Source organism: Sturnira hondurensis, unplaced genomic scaffold (assembly GCF_014824575.4).
Source record: "Sturnira hondurensis isolate 20B ecotype Veracruz unplaced genomic scaffold, ASM1482457v3 Scaffold0001872, whole genome shotgun sequence".
Taxonomy (NCBI): domain Eukaryota; kingdom Metazoa; phylum Chordata; class Mammalia; order Chiroptera; family Phyllostomidae; genus Sturnira; species Sturnira hondurensis.
The window spans coordinates 7888161-7909793 of record NW_028074503.1 but is presented as its reverse complement, the minus strand read 5'-3'; positions in this window follow the sequence as shown (position 1 = coordinate 7909793).

Here is a 21633-nt window from a genome sequence, read left to right as displayed (position 1 = left end):
CCTCTTGGCTGCCCCCTGTTATACACCTACAATCTTAAAATAAGAAAGTTACTGTGATGCTTAAAATCAATGAAGTATATGGCTAAAATAAACCCCAGAGCTCTTTTAAAAAACTGATTTGAAATATTGAAATAAATGCAACAAAAGAAACAGCTGTAATTGATGTTTAGATATTTCTACCAGTATCATGTATGATAATACTGAATTTTTAAAGCTTAGTAAAATGGAGAAAATATATTAGAAAACTTAAATAAGAAAGGATGTAAGAGTTGACATTAGTACATACCGATTTCTAATCTCTATCTCATCTAATTTTCTGTGGAACTTTATTTTATTTTTTGAATATGAAGACTCAAATAAGCAGCCTGAAAATGATGAAGCTGATTAGTAATTAATTACATAGTCATCTTTTGTAAAAACTAGAAACACAGGCCTGAATCTTTTTTTTTTACACAAAGGAGGATTGTCTAAATAAAATTTTAAAGAGAAACAAAACTGGCTGTGTAGTTTTATAAAGTTGACTGATTTTTACAAAGAAAGAGAATCTGTTTTGAATTAGAATTTTCACTGTCAAATATTTAGGAGCAGTAAATTGTGGTCATATCTCTGAATGCCACAAGGCCCTCTCCACGGTGGGGAGTACGCTCACAGCAGTTACTGTTACCTAACAAAGGGTCCGAGGGGGGGCGGGCAATACTTGGCCCACCGAGGGATGCCAAAAACTGCTACAGAAAACAGGGGCCCCTCCCAAGGACGATACACTAATATCTATAGGGCTCTTCTGTCCGCCGCCAATCGGAAAGACATCTCTCAATGCCAGAGATTTGTGAAAAGGAAACAAAATGTTTATTTAATGCTATTCAGGCCTAATGCCTTCCTTAAAATATTAAAGTCTTTAAGGGTATACACCTACACACACACACACACACAGCGCTTCCTTCTCCCACTGTCCCAACTCCGGGTACCGTAAAAAGAGCACACGTCCGTTTTTCAGGTCGCTGGCACGTGAGCTGTGTCGCCTGCCTGTCCAGGCAGAATCTCCAATTAATCCAAAGTCACGTGGCACCTTTCACTGGCAAGAGTTCTTTGTACCAAGTTCCAGTCAAAGTCTCTCCTGGTTTCCAGGCTACTCAGCCAAAGGGAGCACACCAAAGCTGCGTGGGCCTCTTCTACCAAAGCCGCACTACACCAAAAGCGCGTCTTTCTTCTTCACCTGGCCGCAGGGATCTCCATTCTGGCAGAGCTGCGTGGTTTTCCCTTTCACCTGGCCAAGAGGGGGGGTCTGCACTCTGCTCAAACCGCTTGGCTCTCCCTCCTAATGGCTACAGGGGTCTACATCTTTCCAAAACAGTGGCTCTCCCCCTCACCTGGCCAAGTGGGGGTCCGCACCCTGCTAAAGCCACATGCCTCTTTAGCAGGCACTCTGTCTCCGAGAGAAGCAGCTCCCAATTCCAGCCTGGTTCCCCGCCACTCACTTCTCCCTGGCCCAAAACTTGGCCACAGCTCTTTAACATATCTATGAAACCAGTTAAAGGTTATAGATATGTTAATTGACCATCCCAGAGGTTAGCTGCAAAACTGTTGCTATGCAAAACAGCTCTCAATGGCCCTGCTCCATTTGTCCCTTCCCCCAACTGACACCTGGGGGGGGGCGGTGGGCGGTGAGGACATCTTAATATTTCCTCCAATATTCCTGTACACTTTGAGTTCTGGACACCATTCCAAATCTTTTCTAGCCCCCCCCCCCCCCTTGGCTGCACCCTGTATCATTACAAACACTTGCTTTGGGGCATGGGAAGTTAGTACTGACATTCCATTTCAGCTTTTTTTTCTGAACAGGAGGAAGGAATTAAGCTTCATTTTAATTTAATTAATGCACTGACTTTGATGCTCTAACTGATCTGCTTGTCAGAAAGTCACTTATCACCTCCACACTCAAGTTTTGCCAAGAGAAAGAGGATTTGGAGGAGTAGAGGTGTTGGCAGAACCCACAGGCCCAGCCATTCCCCTCTGGTGCACGTGGCACCTTGCAGACCACGTACAGAATTTGTGTGGATTTGCAATTGTTTGAGCCTACATCACGGTATCTTCACAATACTTTGTAATAAGATAAGGAGTAGTGATGTAAAGTTATGCAAGGCAATATTTTAAACTTAGTTGTTAGTAGCATCCTCTGGAGAAAGCTTTTCATCAACCTCTTAGGGTCCCTGGTTTGAAAACTTAGACTGACAGAACAGATTAACAAGAGAAAAGCACCCACATTTTAGTGAACTTTTACATGTAAATGGAAGCCTTCACAAGAGAATAAATTCCTGAAGAATTGACTGGAGCAGGATGTTTTTATACCTTTTACATTAAAAAAAGAAAGAAAGAAACTGAACAATTGACAAGACAAAAGGAGAAGTAACTGGGAAATTAGGGTTAATTTTCTCAGGCTTGTTTGAGCACAGTTCTGGGTCCCAAGTTCCCTGTCTCTGAGGAGGACCAGGTCTTCCCTCCTCCTCTGACAAGGAGAGAAGCTTTCACGTGGGAATTTCACGACCTCTTTCAGGGAACAAGTGTGAGGGGAAGTTCACAGTGAGGTTTTCTTCCTGCTTTTAAAATAAAGTTCCTTCAGCTTAAGATATTTAATATTCCAAAATGCTTGTTGAGAGGTACTGTACTTAGGTATCACATGAGTTCCAGAATATACTTGGGAAAAAATTAACACAATTAGTCCCTTTAATGTAAAAACTATGTTTTAAAATTATGGGAAAGAAAGCTTTTTTTCCCAAAAACATTCATGTTAGAAGAGCACTTTGAAAACTTGTTCGAAGATGTTTGCCTAGGTAGGTTATTACTTTCCAAAATTTGCCTAAGGGAGCCATCTACGTACATATCAATATGAAACAACTGAAAAGCAGGTTTTTAAATTTGTTTCACCATATCCCAAATGAGAAGTTTCAGGAGGCTTAAATAATTTGATACAAATATAACCATTTTACCCATCCTAACTTTTTTGAATAAAGAGTTTTAGATATCAGGAAAGACAGAAATTGACAAGCTTAATTTTAACAAAACTCCATAACTGCTCCGAGAGATGAAAGAATTTTTTAAAAATTACGATTTCATAAGCATACCTGATGAGTTCCTTTAGTATTTAGATCTTTGTATCTTTGTAATGTCATCTTTTTCAGCTGTGAGAGCCATGAAAATGAAATGAATTAATTTACAGCCAGAAACTTTGTACAGTTGTATCACAAACTATTATAGCAATAGTTTCCAGAAAAATGAGATTGAGTAAATAATGTTGCTGACATTGAAAGTCATTATTATTAGGTTTCAATTAATAGTGTTAGCATGAAAAATTTTGGAGTAATAAAGTAATACATAAAATAAATGCATATTGCTTAATTCTTTCATATTTTAATATTTCTATTTTGAAATATAGTACACATAAAATAATTAGTAGAATGCAGCTATTGTTTTTCAATAAAATGTATGTATATATTATAGGTTCAAAATTTTTAAACATAAAGTTCTGTGTTAAAGTGACTATCACTTCTTTCAGATTGCGGCTGGGTAATTATCTGCACATGCGGAATTGAGAATGCATTGTACTACTAAATTAACGGATGTCATGCTCAAATATTAGTAAAAATATGAAACCACTACTGATACATTTTGATGAAGTATATTTCTGTAATGAAAAGAAAGACGTGAGAAATTCTAAGATTTTTCCATTGTGCCATGTAAATCTCTTGCATATTATTCTTTATTTGTTCATTTAACACATGTTTATTTTGTACCCACTGTGTGAAAGGCACTGTTCTGGGCCCTGAGGATTTAGCATTGGTGGACAAGACGGAGCTTATATTCTGGAGGCAGGGGATCCAGACTCAAAAGTGCAAACACTGCCGGGGATGGGCTGGGATGGCATGTGGATCACGAAAATATTGAACTATTTCTGTAATGCGTGGTCAGCATTTCCTCAAGTGCACCTTCCTCCTTCTCCTGGACCTCCTACCAGTGGTGTCACTCAGTTGGCATCTCTGGGCCGCGCTGGAAGAAGAAGAAGGGTTGTCTTGGACCACATGTTAAGTACACAAACACTGACACAAACAAAACAGATCTCATACTGTTGCAAGTAAATGTACTATTTTGGGTTGGGCTGCATTCACAGCCATCCTGGGCGGTATGTGGCCCGTGGGCCACAGGCTGGACACTCCTGCACATAGATTCTCCCAGGGACCCTCAGGCTTCCTCTTGATCTAGGCACTGAAGAATTAACGTCCAGACCAATAGGAATCTGGAGAGCACCCACTCTGATTGATGGGGTTGGCACCCTGTGCTATCTCTGGGAGTTAAGTATCTTGACTTTTACTCCAGGGTACATATTTACGCAGGGTGATATTCTATAAAATGAGAGCAAAATAAGGGATAGAGAGTCTAGGAGCAAAGCAGATGCTTTTTGGGCACGGTGGTTAGGAAAGGCTCTGATGAGGTAACACCTGAGCCAGAGAGGTGAAGGAACAGAGAGATGGAGTGAGCCACAAACACATATATGACTGAAGAAAGGAGACAGACAGCAAACACAATAATCTGAATGGTAGCTCCATATAGAACTTTTGAAATCAGCCCTGAGTGGACCTAGTGTTTATTTTATAGTTTCTAGAACCCTAAACTCAAATTCAGAAGGCCAGGGCCCTCTTTTACAAGATTCAATGTTCTCTTATGGCATCTCTTACATAGTTTCCTCCTTAGTGAACACAGAGCTATTTAAAATTACCCAGTTGAGTGTGTTTTAGTCCATTCATTTAATAAACATAAACTGACCACTAACAATGAGGATCTCTACTTTCTAAGAGTTCACAGTTTATTTGGGGAGGCAGATGTGTAAATGAAAACAGAGTAAAAAGTGATAAATCTAAAATGCACATTTAGCATGTGGAGTAATGACTTTTCTCCTTAGTTTTTCACATGATTAAAGATTTATTTTCTTGTCACTTTTCATTATTTTCAACAGAAGCTAAATCTGATAAGTAATGCAATGCACCACCCTCATATTTTATTATTTTAAAATTACCTTGAACACCAAGTCAAATAATTCACAGTTAATGAGAAAAAAGGAGAAGAGACATATGGTTCACTGAAATTGCTTAGCTCTGTAACCCTAATTTGATTTAATATGTTTCGTTCAATTCGAAGAGAGATAGGGGTAATGAGCTTGAAGAGTGTGCAGACTCTAACCTACCATGGTGATCTAAAACTAGCCAAATGTTTTCATGGCCTGATTTTACCTGCACCACTGATTTTCACTGGCACCACCGACAGGTTGGCCGTTCCTCATTTTCTCCTTCTCTCTTTCTTTTGCTTTCTTTGTCAATGGCTGTGTCTTCTAACAGAGTAGAACTCACTTATCATCTGCACTCTAGGGTAGAATAAGAAGGAGGTTGGAACAATTTCTACCACATCCATCACAATCTTGGATATTTGCTAAGTCACACGTAGCACTCCATTTTCATGCTGGTCCTTTTCCTCCCCTCCAGTTGAGACATGATTGCCTGTGTTTTACAATTTCTTTCATATCTTTTGCACTTAACTTTTATCGAAAATGTGTTGATTCCCGGAGCTTCAATTCACTCTCTGGCTTATAAAAAAGGAAAATAAAATACAGTTCCTTTGAGGTAAATAAGTGGTTGCTTCATAGTTCTTCATAATACTCTCCTAATTCTACGTATTGGAAAGATCACTCATGTAGTCCCCGTTTATCTGTGGGTTTGCTTTCTGCAGTTACAGTTACTAATGGTCAGCCATGGTCTGAAAACATTAAATGGAAATTATGGAAATAATTTATGTTTGAAATTGCCCGTCATTCTGAGTACTTTACTTCATCTAATCACATCGGCATTGTATCATCTTACATCGTCACAAAAAGGTAAGTAGATGCAGTAAGATATTTTGAGAGAAAGAGAGAGACACCACATTCACATAACTTATTATACTATTACATGAATTATCTTATTTTACTATTAATTATTATTGCTTATCTCTTACTGTGACCAGTTTATAAATTAAACTTTACCATAGGTATATATGGGTAGGGAAAAAAGAGTATATAAAGGTTTCAGGACTATCCATGGTTTCAGACATGCACTGAGTGTCTTAGAATATATGCCCCTCAGATAAATAAGAGAGGTATTTGTATGCCTTTGGATGGAAAGAGAAGAGGGGAAAAATATACATTTTCTATTTGAAGTAAATTTTGGCTGACCACGTGAAGTGGTACATTCTCATACCCCTATATCCACACTGATTTGAAATTATTCTCCTAATAAATTTCCTTTGAAGCAGAATTCTCTAGAACTATAGTTATCAAAGTGGGGTTAGGATTAGCAGCCTCTGGGAACTATAGAAATGCAAAGTCCAAGGTCCCACCTCAGACCTACTGACTGAGACACTGAGGATGGGGCCAGGCATCTGAGAGTTTGGGGGTTGTTTGGTTGTTTTTTTGTTTTTTATTTTTTTAAATTTTTAAAATTTTAGTGTCTATATATTGTAGTGTGTGTTCACCACGAAAATTTGTCTCTGTCTGTCACCATATATCACCCCTTTACCTCCTTCTACCTCTCCCCACCCACTTTCCCTCAGGTAATCACCATACTACTGTCTCTTTCTGTGAGTTTGTGTGTGTGTGTGTGTGTGTGTGCATGTGTTGCTTAAAACCTTCACCTTTACCAGAAATTCAAAAGAATGTATGCACCCCTATGTTCATTGTGTTATTTATAATAGCCAAGATTTGGAATGAGCCCAAGTGTCCAACAGAAGATGAATGGATAAAAAAAGCTTGGTACATTTACACAGCAGAATACTACTCAGCAGTAAAAAAGAAGGAAAATCGTACCTTTTATGACAGCATGGATGCACTTAAAGAGCACTATGTTGAGTGAAAGAAGCCAGTCAGAGAAAGACAAATACCATCTGAGGCCACTTATTTGTAGAATCTAATAAAATAAATAAATAAGAAAGAAACAAACTCATAGCAATCTGAGTTTTAACAAGGTTTCAGAGGATTCTAATGCACACTGAAGTCTGAGAACCACTGAGCTAGATTACAGAAAGTAAGTAAACAGGTGTGCGTGCTCTCTGCTCTCCTGGTGACTGCTGGTACAATTTAATGCCACATCATCATCTGTTTAGTGAGCCACTTTAAATTATTCTCCAGGTAGAGCCAAGGGTATCCCTTACCAACTTTATCTTGGATCCTTTAGACCCATCACAGAGGGTCATCAGGTGAACTACAATTGGAAGGGCATAATATTCTTTACTTTTTGAAATACAACTAAATGTGACCTGTTCATTATGGTGTACAATGACTGGTAAGTAAAACCTGCGTTACAATGTATAGTTGTACAATTTAGTTTTAAAATGTTTTTTTATTAAGCTGAACTAATGGTATATTTTCTTAGACCCTAATGTAAGAAGTTTATATATACCCAGCTGGTGCAGCTTAATGGATTGAGTGCTGGCCTGTGAACGAAAGCATTAGTTCCCAGTCAGGGCACTTGCCTAGGTTTCAGACCAGGACCCCTGTAGGGGGAGTTCAGGAGGCAACCACACAATGATATTTCTCTCACTCTTTCTCCTTCCCTTCCCCTCTCTAAAAATAAATAAATAAAATCTTTTAAAAAAACAGAAATTTATAAAACATTTCTATTTGCTGTAGTTCTCAGCAAATTAACATTTGAATTTAATGTTATTAAAGAGTAAGCAGAAAATATTTAAACTATATATTGTAAACATTCATTAAATAACCTCTTAAAATATAAATTTAATTTTTGTAGAAAAATAGGCAATGAAGTATAGAGAAATATTGTATTATATATATGTATATGTATATATATCTTTACTTATATGTGTTAATATATAATAATATATAAGTAGTCTTGTCTGGTGTGGTTCAGTTGGTTGGAGCATCATCCTGTAACCAAAGGATCGTGGGTTACTTTCCCAGTCAGGACACACACCTAAGTTAAGTTTCAGGTTCGATTCCCAGTCCAGACACATATGTGAAAGCAGTCAATGAAAGCTTTTCTCTCACATTGATATTTCTCTCTCTCTTCCTCTCTTTCTTCCTCTCTCTCTAAAAGCAATGAAAAATATCCTCAGGTGAGGATTGTAATAATAATAATATATACATATATATATAACTACATATATATGAAGATAGATAGATGCACACATACACAGCTGTCTGCATTTCAAAAAAAGACCACAAACTTGAAGCCAAGATGATTTTGTTCTTTCTTTCTTTTTCTGGAATAATTGTTCTTTATTATTGTAACAAGCTCTACTGTTACTCATTTCCTTCATAATGGTGGTACTTGGTGGCGGTCCCATTGTAAGGTGACACCCCAAGCATCTTCTTCCTGCACCACTCAGCCCTTCACAGCTCTGCAGCACCAGCTGCTCATACAGCCATTTGCAGGGCATGTCTGCTCTTCCCAAGTGCAGACACACTGAGACAGGGGCATAGACAGTATCATTCATCTACGTGCTTCCCAATATATAGCATAATGCCTGGCATTTAGAAGATTTTCAACATATATTGTGGAAGAAATGTAGAAAGAAGTGATTTTATTCTTTTGTGAGAATAAAGAAAAGATACAAGGAGATACTGGTGAAAATTAAATGTTATATAAGAAAGTGTTTAAAGAGAAAGAAAAGATGTGGCATAGTTTTAGTATGGAATAGAATATCCTATTGAACATTCAGTTTTCATTGGCCATTTAATTATTCATTTAGAAAGTGACTGTAAGATTTTAAATTTGAAAGGTACAATTCTTGTTTCTTGTGTCCTGTGCCAGGTTGATAACTAATAGGTATTCAACAGCACTCAGAACCTTCTGTGCTGGAAGGACCACACATTTGCCAGAAAGAGCTGAGTTTCTCCTAAAAGGGTTTTCACAATGGGCCCTTATCTTGGTAGAATGTAACACAACGCTTTGAGAGCCTTTCTCTGGCACAACAATGTTCTTCCTGTGAAATGGCAACAACAATTTGAAGAAGGTCCAGCACAACTATGCTGCATACCTACATGAAGTCAAGGTGTGTAGAAAGTTATGTGGTGAAAGCTGGTGTCTGAAACACTCCAGTTTAACCAAGCCTTCATGTCTAAACACAAGATACCAATAGAGTGAGCAGATGTAAAGATCATACAATTATAATATTAAGGAGAAAAATATAAGGTGAGGGGTTATCTCTTTACTGTAGGAAAATGTATTAGGGTACTGGTTAAAACTATTCTATAATATAAATAAGGCAAATTATTTAAAGAGTTCTAAAAATATATTAAACAAGGGACAAAATAAAAATTATATGAAATCTGTTTTGTATTCTAAGAAAATATACACATGACTTTTATGAGAAATGTTTAAATGCTTTGATATGGCAATAAAAGGTATTGGAAAAATTTAAGAAAGAAATTTGAAAAAGTCATAGTAGAATTTTAAATTATATTAGCAGTTACTTTGCAGGAATTAGTCACTAAAAGAAAAAAACCTAAACCTGTGATGTAGGAAGCACATTTGAGAAACTTATCTGAGATTTCGAGGAAACGATCATAAAAATGATGGAAGACCTGTGAGAATGCGATAATGAAGTGACAAAAGAGATCCAATAGCCAGATGGTCTACATTCCTGAAGAAAATAAAGCACAAGTGGAAACAACTTAATCAGAAGAGAATAGAAAACGATTATCCAGGGCCGACATGTGAGAACACAGGTCATGGAAGTACACCCTGCACCAGATAAAATTAAGTAAGGGACAATATAAAATCTGGGTAAAAGGTTAAAAAAACTATCAGGATTCATTCAAGGATGGTTTAGTTAAGGATTATTTCCTGGCTGGTGTAGCTCAACGGACTGAGCGCGAGCCTGCAAACCACACGATCGAGGTTCGATTCCCAGCCAGGGCACATACCTGGGTTGCAGGCCAGTTCTCAGCAGGGGACTTATGAAAGGCAACCATACATTGATATTTCTCTCCTTCTCTCCTTCTCTCCTTCCCTTCCCCTCTAAAGATAAATAAATAAAAAATAAATTTTGTTTTAAAAAAAGAAAGAAGGATTATTGCAGAGTTGTGATAATAAATACAAACCATAGGATAAAATGTAATTTAATTGGAGGAACCTTTATAATAGACTGTCAGAAGCCAAGGAGAGTTAACAAAGCAAAATGTATTTTCAATGCCATCTTTATAAATTAGGTATGGTTATAAGAGAAGATTATACCATGAAAACATTAATAGTGGCTTTCTATGGTGATGATAATGAGAACACATTTTGCTTATTTTGTTCTTATCTATACTTATTAAATGTATAACAAGATATATGTTGCATGTGTAATAAGAGTAAACAGTATAAATTAAAACAAATTGTCAGTCTGAATGCTGTGCAAAATACCTCATACAAGGAAGAATTGTTTTAATCCAGGTGAGAATTGACAAAAGCTGTAGGAAAGGAAAATGAGTTGGACATGTGCTTGGGTTAGAAACATGGTTTATAGCTGTTTTGAGAGGAAAAACATCACATGGCCGTGACCTTTAACTCATGTCTGTTATTTTTTATTCTATGCAATTTGGTCTTCTTATTGTCTGTATCACATTTGTTAAAAGAAAGGTAAAGAGTATTATTAGGCAAATAAAAGGAAACTGAATAAAGTATAATTTACTTCACTAAAACCTTTGATGTGTTGTAAAAAATGGGCAGGCCAAAAATTTAGTTTGGTTTTCTTTTACATGATATGGTTCTATAGTGCCTCGTTGTCTTTACCTTCATTCAAAAACAATTTCATCGATTGTATTGTGACAGCTGTCATATCAGCATGCATTTCAAAAATCTTACCAAATTAAGAATTTTTATGTAGCCATTTTAATATGGAAGAAGAAAGAAAATATGCAACGTTTAAAGCATGTTATGCTTTATTATTTCAAGAAAGATAAAAATGCAAACTGAAACACAAAAGAAATTATACAATGTATGGGGAAGATGATGTGACTAATACAATGTGTCAAAACTGGTTTGCTCTTTTGAATTAGTGTTTTGGGTTCCATTAGATATATTCCCAGAAGTGGGATCACTGAGTCAAAAGGCAGATCCACTTTTAATTTTTCCAAGTGTCTCCATACTGCTTCCCACAGCTGGCTGCACCAATCTGCATTCCCACTCACAGTGCAAAAGGGTTTCCCTCTCTTCACATCCTGGCCAGCACTTGTTTTCTGTTGAGCTCTTGATGATAGCCATTCTGACAGGTGTGAAGTGCTTAATTTGCATTTCTCTGATGATTAGTGACTTTGAGCATCTTTTCATATGTCTACTGGCCATCTGTATTTCCTCTTTGGAGAAGTACCTATTCAGGTCCTTTGCCCACTTTTTAATCAAGTTGTGTGTTTTTTTTAAGGAGGGGTGAGTTTTGTAAATTCTTTATAAATTTTGGATGCTAACCCTGAATCACATGTATCGACAACTATGTTCTCCTATTCTGTGGGTTGTCTTTTTATTTTGTGAATGTTTTCCTTTGGTATAGAAAACATTTTAGCTTGATGTGGTACCATTTGTTTATTTTTTTTCTTTTGTTCCCCTTGCCTGGGGAGATATATGTGATAAAACATTGTAATGAGTTATGTCCAAGATTTTGCTGCCTGTATTTTCTTCTAGGATTTTTGTGGTTTCAGGTTTAATATTTATGTCTTTGATCCATTTTGAATTTATTCATGTGTGTAGTGTGAGAAGATGGTCTAGTTTCATTTTCCTACACATCTTTGTCCAACTTTTCCAACATTATTTGTTGAATAAACTGTCTTTAGCCCATTGTCTGTGCTTGCTTCTTTTGTCAAATATTAATTGACTATAAAGGTGTGGGTTTATTTCTGGGCTTTCTATTCTGTTCTACTCATCTATGCATTTGTTTTTATGTTAATACCCTGCTGTTTTGATTACTGTGACCTGGTAGTATAGTTTGATATTTAGTAGCATGATTCCCCCAACTTCATCTTCTTTCTCAGGTTCACATTTGCTATGTGGGGCCTTTTGTGGTTCCATAAAATTGTTTTAAAATATATGTTCTAGTTCTGTGAAATATGCCATTGGAATCTTGATAGGAATTGCAGTAAGTATATTCATTGCCGTAGGTAGTATGGACATTTTAATTATGTTACTTCTTCCTATCTATGAACACAGTATGTGCCTCCACTTATTTGTATCTTCTTCAATTTCTTTCTTCAGTGTTTTATAATTGTCTGAGTACAGATCTTTTACATACCCCTCTCCATTTACAAATGCCAAAACATGGAAGCAGCCCAAGTGTCCATCAGTAGATGAGTGGATAAAACAACTGTGGGACTTTTATATGATGGAATACTACTCGGCCATAAAAAAGAAGAAAGTTTTTACCCTTTGCAACAGTGTGGATGGACCTGGAGATCATTATGCTAAGTGAAATAAGCCTGTCAGAGAAAGACAATACTGTATGATTTCACTCATTTGTGGAATCTAATGAACAAACTAAACTAGCAAGCAAAATGTTGCCATAAATACAAAGCAGGATGACAGCTAAGCTGGGAAGAATAATGGGTGGAAGGATTGAGCAAAAGAAGAGAAGGACTCATGGACATGGACAACAGCGTGGTGATTGCAGAGGGGGAGGCAGGTATAAGGGGATTAGATTGTAATGGAAATAATACCAAAAAGAAAATTTAAAAAGTGGTTTGAAGCGTTTTGTACTGGAGACTTCTCATTGGAAGCTGCTCCATGATCAGGTAGACCAGTTGAAGTCAACAGTGATGACTTTAAATCAAGACATTAATTGAAAACAATCAATGTTATACCACATGGGACATAGCTGACCTACTCAAACAATCAATAAAGTTAATAGTGAAAATGAAAAATGTGTATTTTATTGTATGGAAAAAACTAAACAGACTTTTGGCTAACCCAGTCTGTACTTGGTCAGTAATATAATGTGCTTGATGTGTATGTAGATATTAGATTAGTATGTAACCAAATAAGCATCATTTAACATAGACCAGTAAACTTTACACTGCTCATAAGACCTATCAGTTACTATCTTGAAATTTATTTTTTTATAATTTTTACTTAGAGAATAGAAATTTTATATTTAAAGGACTTTGTAGCTATCATCCCAAAACAGTGATACCATTGCACATCTCATCTGCCTTAGTATTTTTTTTTCTGATGCAAAGAACATCAGACACTTAGCAAGCTAACACAGCACAGAAAACTTTAAAGCTAGGGTGTAAAATGTAATATTTGCAAATCCAGAAACAGCCAAATCTGTGGCTAACCCAAATGGTCACAGCAACCCTCAATCTACACAGTAGTTTGGTCGATGCCCTTATAATTGGATAAAGTCAATGTTAAGATAAATTCAGTACCTATTGTAAGTCCACAATGTCAAAGCAGGATTCTAGGAAACAAAGGATGAAAATCATATTTCAAATTTTGAAGTTTTCCAAAATGACGAGGATGTAGAATAAAAATCATAAACTCCTTATTCACTTATTTCTTGGAGCGAATTCAGTTAGAAAAGTCTCCTGACACATTGAGCAGTTCATAAAAGAGTTGTTTAATTAGAAAATGCACTGGAATTTTAGCAGAAGTTTGGGGAATTTCATTTCATTTCATTTCAGTCTTACATATGTATTTTTTAAAAAAATAAGTGCATTTTTATTGACAGTCCAAGGCCTTTACATTCTAAGAGTCTATGAAAGCTTTCATTTTCTCTTTCAATGTTTCTTTCCTCCCTTTACTCATTAAATTGTCATTGAAAATTAATGTGGTAAATGAAGAGAAACATTTTTCCAATTCAGAAAGTATGGACTCAGTTATACTTTACAAAAGTCATCTATCACTTTGGAATGAACAAACATTTCAGGTGTTAAATGAAGTAGGGTCTAGTTACTTACCATGCCCATTTCAAATTTAGATATGAGACTGAAAATAAGTAGAGTTAACTCAATGTGTAATCTTTAAATCATTGAATATACTTTGTTTTCTCAACAAATATATTTGATAAACCACCTGATAATACATGATATCATATTTGGCTGATTCCCAGTATGTTTGCATTCTGCAAGATTTTTTCATAAGTATCCAAAAAGACTATTTAAATAAAGAGAGGGAATACAGTCCTTGGTATTATTACTATAAAAATATAGTAACACCTAAAACCAAAGAAAAACTCTATTTCTCAGGCAGTTATTCTGTATTCTTCGACTTTCTTAGTCTTCAGTGGCAGAGGTGAATCACTTCTTGCGGGTCCATCGGTAGATTGAGGAAGAAGGAGGAAAAGCAGAGTCTGCTGCCACCAATACATCTACATCCATCCGTGACTGGGTCGGCGGTAAACACAAGTCAGTACCGGAAGTGCTCAGGTACTCATGCACGTGTCATGGAATTACAGAAAACCTCCCACCTCTACTTTCCTTGATTTTTGATTGACATTGGCATTACTAATTATTCAGACTCTGGTCACCCTGGTTTCCAAGTTCCGATATATTACATCAAGAAATGCAGTGGGTGGGATTGCTATTTACGTCTAACTTGCACAAAGAAGCAAATTAAGAATCCACATCATCTTAAAGATGTCATAATTTAGAAAAATATAAATTCATCTTTATGTTTGTTTACAGACCTCAGAAAAAAGCAAGTGAGAGGCCAGCCAAAAATTTTCAAAAATAAAACGGATAAGCAACATATGACTGTTCTGACATTCACAGCATAAAATATAATACCGAACATAGAAACACCATACACATAGGCAATATAATTTTTATGTTATCATACTAGTTCAAGAACTGTATGGCAATCCTTTGTCTTGTCTCTCCTGACTATTCATTAACTAGCAGTAATACTGTAAAGTGCATACAACTTGTGAAGCTGCTCGAACTGGGAATCTGAAAGTGAGTCAGCTAAGACTTGTCCTAATTAATGGCTAAGTGAATAACACTAGTAGTGACACGCACGTGTCTTTGAGACTAAGTGTGCTCAGACCGGTCACAACACAGCTACAGCAGATGTGGCCTTTGATCTCTGCTAAGCGGGAACACATTTAGTTCCGATTCTAAATTAAGACAAGTATGAGATTTTGATAACGTAATTTAAAATATCACTAAGACCATCAGTAATTTACAAGGGGGACCTGAAAAACAGAATGTATTTGTAAAAAATTTTGTGTTTATTTTTACATGTTTAAACTTCAGTCACCTTCAGAGTACTCTCTATTTGATGCAATAAACTTATCAAGACATTTATTTCATCGCTTAAAACAGTTTCTGAACTCATCAATTTGATGCCTATTGGTGCCTCTGCCTTTTTTTTCATCTCTTCCACATCGGCAAAATGTTTCCATTTGAACACATTGTTTCATCTGGGGAAACAAACAAAAAAAATTGCTTGGGGTGAGATCAGGTCAATAGGGAGCATGGGCAATGGAGGTCAGGCTAGTTTTGGCCAAAAACTGCTGAACACTCAGTGCAGTATAGGCAGGTGTGCTTGTCAATCATCCATCATAAAATGGGCTAACGGTGTTGAGAGTCTTCAATAAAAACTCACTGAAGCCCAACACAGCCTCTCACAGCAATACCAGCTGGAACACTGATACATATGTCTTCCTAGAACACTCACCTAGCGGGTTGGGGGGAGGGAGGGGTGGGGCGGATGAGTAATACAAAGATTCCTCACTCCAGAGGTAGTTCTGTTTTGTGTGGGGGGGAGGGTGCCCCTCCCCCCCTTGGTGGTATTTACTACCAACAGTATGCCTGGCAGGGTTTTATGCAAAAGAATCTGCATTGAACAAGAGAGAAGCAGCTATTATCAGAATCAGATTTGGCCCCAGTCACTGAGCTGCTGCTGGTGACTCAGTAGCCAACCCCTGAACTCCTCGGCCCCCTACCCTCCATCTTTCCAACCCACCAACTCCTACTTTCTAAAGGTTGTTGGCGCTGAGGAAAAGGGCATTCTTTTGTATCTGCTGTCCAGAACCTCCACCCTTCTGACACCTTTGCTGATGCAAGTCAGGATGAGATCGGACTGGCTAAGGACACCACCTGAAGGTCCATGGGATTAAGTGCTTGGGTCCACTGAAGTTCAAGTGAGGATTTACTTACAATGAGTGGAATTTTCCGTCTGTCCCTTGCCACAAGTTTAAAAACCTTACAGTTTGTATAATGTGACCATTGGGTCTGCTTTTAACTTGGACTAGTGTAACTCCATGCCATAAACTGAAATGAGCCGTGCTCTCTAGTCTCAAAGTCCCTCATTTGAAAAGAGGTCAAGCAGTAAGTGCTGGGCAGTCTCCAGCCTGAAAAAAAGCAATCATGTGACTGTCCAGCCACACCCAGAGCCCTAGAATCAGAGACAGTTGTGTCTGTTCAGAAGCTCACGGCTCTCCCCCTACAGAGGCCCCTTCCCCAGAAGAATGTCACCAGCAGCCTTTAGTAAAGCAGGGGAGAGGATCCTAGTAAGGCAGCTAAGCCACCAGAGGAAGCCTTGGGTAGTGGACCATCCAGGTGGGTGGAGCTTAGCAGCCACCTTTGCTCCAGTGAAGTGATGGGACATGGATTTGCTACCTAAGTCTTTTGACTAGACACGTCCTAGCTAATTGATGTCCAAACACCACAGTAAGAGACCAACCTTTTATCAGAGTTAAATTACTCTGATAAGCTAACTAGTTAAACTGATGTGTCAGTCCGGTAGCTTAGCTGTTACTGGTAACAGCCACCCAGTGCTATGCTGAGTAACAACTAATGTCTGCTTTTGTCCCCTGCAGGTTTTTTTTTTTGTACTGTTATGCAATGTATTTAAAATCTCATTTACATAAAAACTTGTTTTCTGGAAAAAAATGGATTAGATTTGACTTTGGGAGAAAAGCAGATAATAAAAACCAAAAGAGGTAGTCACTGCAAACAGTTTTAAATAGTTGACTAGTGCTCTGAAGAAAGCAAATTAGAATAACAATGAAGAGTTATTTGAGGAAGGGGAAACTTTACCTAAGGTTTCCGATGTGGATTCTGAGCTGAAACAGAGAGTTGGTCTAGCTTTTTCTCTGTTGTGCACCCTATATTTTAAAAATACTTCTAACATGTGTGGAAGGACTCTCGTACAGAATCAGAGTAGAATGTTATATTAAACTTTACCAGAGTCACATGAAATAGGTTATCACCCACCACTCTTTCTCAGAGGAGAAAACAGACTGAGAGCAGTGCCGTGGCCTGTCTCAGGGTTACACGTGCAAAATTGGGATTTGGACCAGGTGCCCGACTCCTAAGCTTGAATTCTTTCTGGTATTCCACATTGGTCATTCTATTCCATCTGGATCATTATTCACAATACTTTGGACAATACGCCTATTTTTTATTTGATATTGTTGTTACTTTATCCAGCTCCCTCCCCTGGTTGCTCTGAGTAATGATGGATAACTTCACATAACTGTACCCCTTCTCCAGAGGCTTGCTGATCAAACTGAGCTGTCTTGCTTGGAAATGTCTGGGCTTTTCTGTCTCCTCTTTTCTCAGGAGGCCCGTGGATCATGGTGGAATAATATAAGAATCAGGAGGCCAATCCTCTTGCTTCATGAGACAACAACTGTGGGGTGTCCCTCATACTCCAGAGCTACTCTGGGATCAGCTAAGGAAGACCTCATCTGATGGTGTATTTGCTTAGGTCCTATCCCTGCTTCCTATCCTACTTCCCTCGCTTACTTACCGTTTCTCCTGAGAGTTCTCCATCAATACATCACTGCAAAAAAATGTCGGTCTCAGGCTCTGCTTCTAGGAAGCCTGACCTAAGACATTTATTCAACAAATATTTATTGAACACCCACTCTGTGTCAGGTTTTGAGCTAAACTCCAGGGATTCAGAAATCAATATGCTGTGGTTCTTTCTGGGATCGGGATGGTGGAGGGACAGTTTGTAGACAGCTAATGAAATATGAAAAGACCATAATAGAGGAGTTCTATCAAAAATACGTCACAAGATCAAAGAAAAAGAGTAGCCGGCTCTGCTTGAAGTGGAAAGGGAGGAGATAATGAAAGACTTTGCAAAGATCATACATGATAAATAGGAATTCATTAAGCTGATAAGTGTAGGAAGAGTTTAAAGGGAAGACGGGCAGTCCTGTGGAAAGATTCAATTAAATGAAAGAACAAGGAAAGGCTGAGGGGCTCTCATTTTGTCTGGCTAAATAGGTAAAACACGGCTTTGCATGAGACAGTAATGGTTGTCTGACCATCCATTATAAAAGACATGATGCGTTAGAGTTCAAATTGTGCAAGATAAAAGTTATTCAAGGTGCAAAAGAAAATGCAAAAACTAAACCTAATGCGCATGCAATGTGTCTTTTATGAATATTAGATATCGTATTGTTTGAATTTAATTGCTAACCTAGGACATAACTGTATTTCATAATGTGCAGTTGATTAATAAAGTAGAATTACATTTTCTAACTCTATATAGTGTTAACATTATTATATTAGACAGGGGCTTCCTTACTTTATCTTGTTATTGAATAAATTGCCTTTTCAGAATGTTATGGTTGAGGATTGAGCCTGCTACATGTTTAACCGCACTTCAGAAGTTTGCCATTGAGGGTTTACAACAAGATGCTTTTATGGGTTAGCACGCACGCACACACACACACACACACACACAAGTAGTGCTAATTGGGCACAGTTCAAATTGTCTGTCATGTACAGTTACTTTTATAGTCAGGTGTGCATTACTTGACCACGTCGATCAGGTGAGGATTTTGATTTGCTCATTATGAAGGCTAAAAATAATCTATCTGACCTATAGTGAACCATTCACTTTAGTCATCAAATGTGAACATTGTCTCAGGGTTGTTTTTCATTTTGTACATGAAGCGAGAACAGCACTGGGGAAAATTATGAATCATACACTGTCCCTCTTCTCCTCTCTGCCTCCAGTAGAGTCTTGAACCTGGTTTTTCATATTCCTCTACTGTCCGCCAAATACCATGCCTAGGCTTCGTGAGCTACAGAAGGAAACTTGTCATATTAACGCCAGTGTGTAAAGGAGCAATAAGCCCTGAGATTGTCTTCCAGGGGGAGGTGGGATGGGTCTGGTACAGTGAGTTTCAGACTGCCCTGAGACAGTAAGAAGTTCACACAAGCTGTTTCACACCCCAGTCCACACTTGTGGTAAGTCTTAAGGACACTATTTTATAAGTTTGTTTCATTTAACTGATAAAATATTTCAAAACATAAAGCCCACACCCCAAAAAAACAGGAAAAGAAGGGGAGCGGTTAAAAGATTTAGAAAAACTTGTATAATGGAAAGATCATTAACCCAGTACACTGAATGGGTGTCTTATTCCAACTAAGTCACTTAATAGATCTATGACTTTATGTAAGTCAGATAATGTCCCCCAAACCTCATTTTCTCCCTCATTGGTAACATGAAGAGGGTATCACTCATCTAACCTGAACCACTGAGTTGTTACAAAGAGGAAATGAGCTCAGATGCATTTGTTTTGTATACCAGAAATCTCATGGGAAATGTTACCTTTCTAAGGTTCTAACTTTGGCTGGAGTTCTTGCTTCGAGAGTGTTTCTGCCTGCTGAAGAGCTCTGTGCAGTCCCATGAGCACCTGGCCCATCACGTCTTCGGTGATCACGTAGTCCACCAAAGTCATGGGTCAGCCCCGTGGAGATTTCAAGGATCAATGTTTAAGTAGTTTTAAAAAAAACTCTTGCCCGTGTGTACGAGGAAACTTCATGTTTAAAGATTTCAATAGGAATATGCATCCAAGTTTACTTTTCTACAACATTGGTAGTGGCAAGTATTATATAACTCACATAAATATTCACATCTTTTTGGCAAAACAATGTGTAAATTTGAATAGTTCATCGTTTTGTTCTATTTTATCTGTATACCCAGAGGAAACATGAAAAGGAAAGCCTGCCCCTACACAATCTTTAAAGCAGAAAGTGATTTTTTTAGTTGAATTTCAAGCATAAGTGTCTGAATCATGCTTATGCGCTTATTTGCCATGAATGTCAGATATTAGAACATTTTAATGCATCTCTCTTTCCCCAGAGTCCATTTCGTGTGATTTCAGATATACTCCTGACTTCTTTTGTTGTTTTGACAAGACGAATAAAATGCACTTTATGACCAAATCTGTGTATGTTTTGGACTCCTTCACTCAGTGATACTTGGGGGAACTTAATCAAGAGAGCTTTTATAGACTTTAATATAGAAAATAAAGCCAGGAAAGTAAGCACTGAAAATAAATTACCTTGAAAATAGAGTAAATCTTTTTTATCTGTCTGTCTCTATTTAACTTATCTTATTTTCACATGAAAGAGAATGCTGCTTTGGAGAAAAGGATTGTATCTCAAGGCTGAACATACTTGTTCTGAAATTCCACATGCTGGAATAATGTCATCGCTGTAATCATTATGGTCTTTGGTTATTCAACAAGTGAACCATCACTTCTGCCCCAGTTATGTTTAAATGTCTGCTGTGGAATTGCTTATATTTTCATTGATTGACCAATATTTCTGAACTACACCACTTAGATTGTGTGCAGAAATTGAAATAATAAGGATAGAAAGAGTCATCAGAGTGTCTTCCATTCCCAAATAGATTACCATCTGCTCTACTATGAGAGTTGAGTCTAAGAAAGAAGCCATGATGGTGCTAGAGCTTGAAAGCAACAAGCCAGAGAAGAAACGAGCTACAGCCTTTGTTTTTCTAGAAATCATTTCAACAATTGTCACACCTACTTCTTCCTAAGTATTTTTACTTTTAGCCTTCTTACCTGTGAGAGAACTACAGCTATTGCTAGAAGTTTTCAAAATCCAGACTAACATTTTATCTTTGTCTTTCCTCCAGAAGAGAAGAACCCTTTTATTGAAGCATCATTAATTTAGGGCTCAGATTGTCCAGTGGAGCTGTGCTTGAGTTTGGGAACAAACACCATGTCCCACAAGCACTGGAGGCCAGGCAAGTCAATGCTGGATTCCAGCACCTTTAAGAAAACACTCAGGGCCCACAAGATATCTGAAGTTCCTTTATTCCAGGGTGGGGCAATCCTCAAGGGTGCAGGCAGAAAGTCCCGACTCCCTTACACACTACATGAACACAGAGCCGGCAGGTGCCAATATTGGACCTTCTGGTCATATAACAGAGCTTAATTCTGCACATGTGGGCCTTCACTCAAGATTATACGAACACTGTGGAGTCCCCCAGAAATCAGATGAGGGAACCTGACTGACTCCTTTGTCCCTACACATTGTCATGCTGTAGCATTTTCGATGGTTTTACCTTATTTAGTACTTTAAACTTCTATTTCATCGGTAGCTCCTTTTATCTCTATAGTCATGGTTTGCCGATTTGGGTCCACTTTCTTCTTTTTCCCTCTCAACAATTGCTGTTCTAGCTGCTGCCCACACTCCTAAATATTCATTCACCAGAGGAGGCAGCATTTAGACTAGAAACACGCCTCCTTGGCTTTGAGGCATGGCTCTTATTAAATTGCAAACCACATGAAATGGCAAGGGGGGTAATTCAAGAAGCAAGCTCTTCCCTGAACCAGCTTCATCAGGGACTA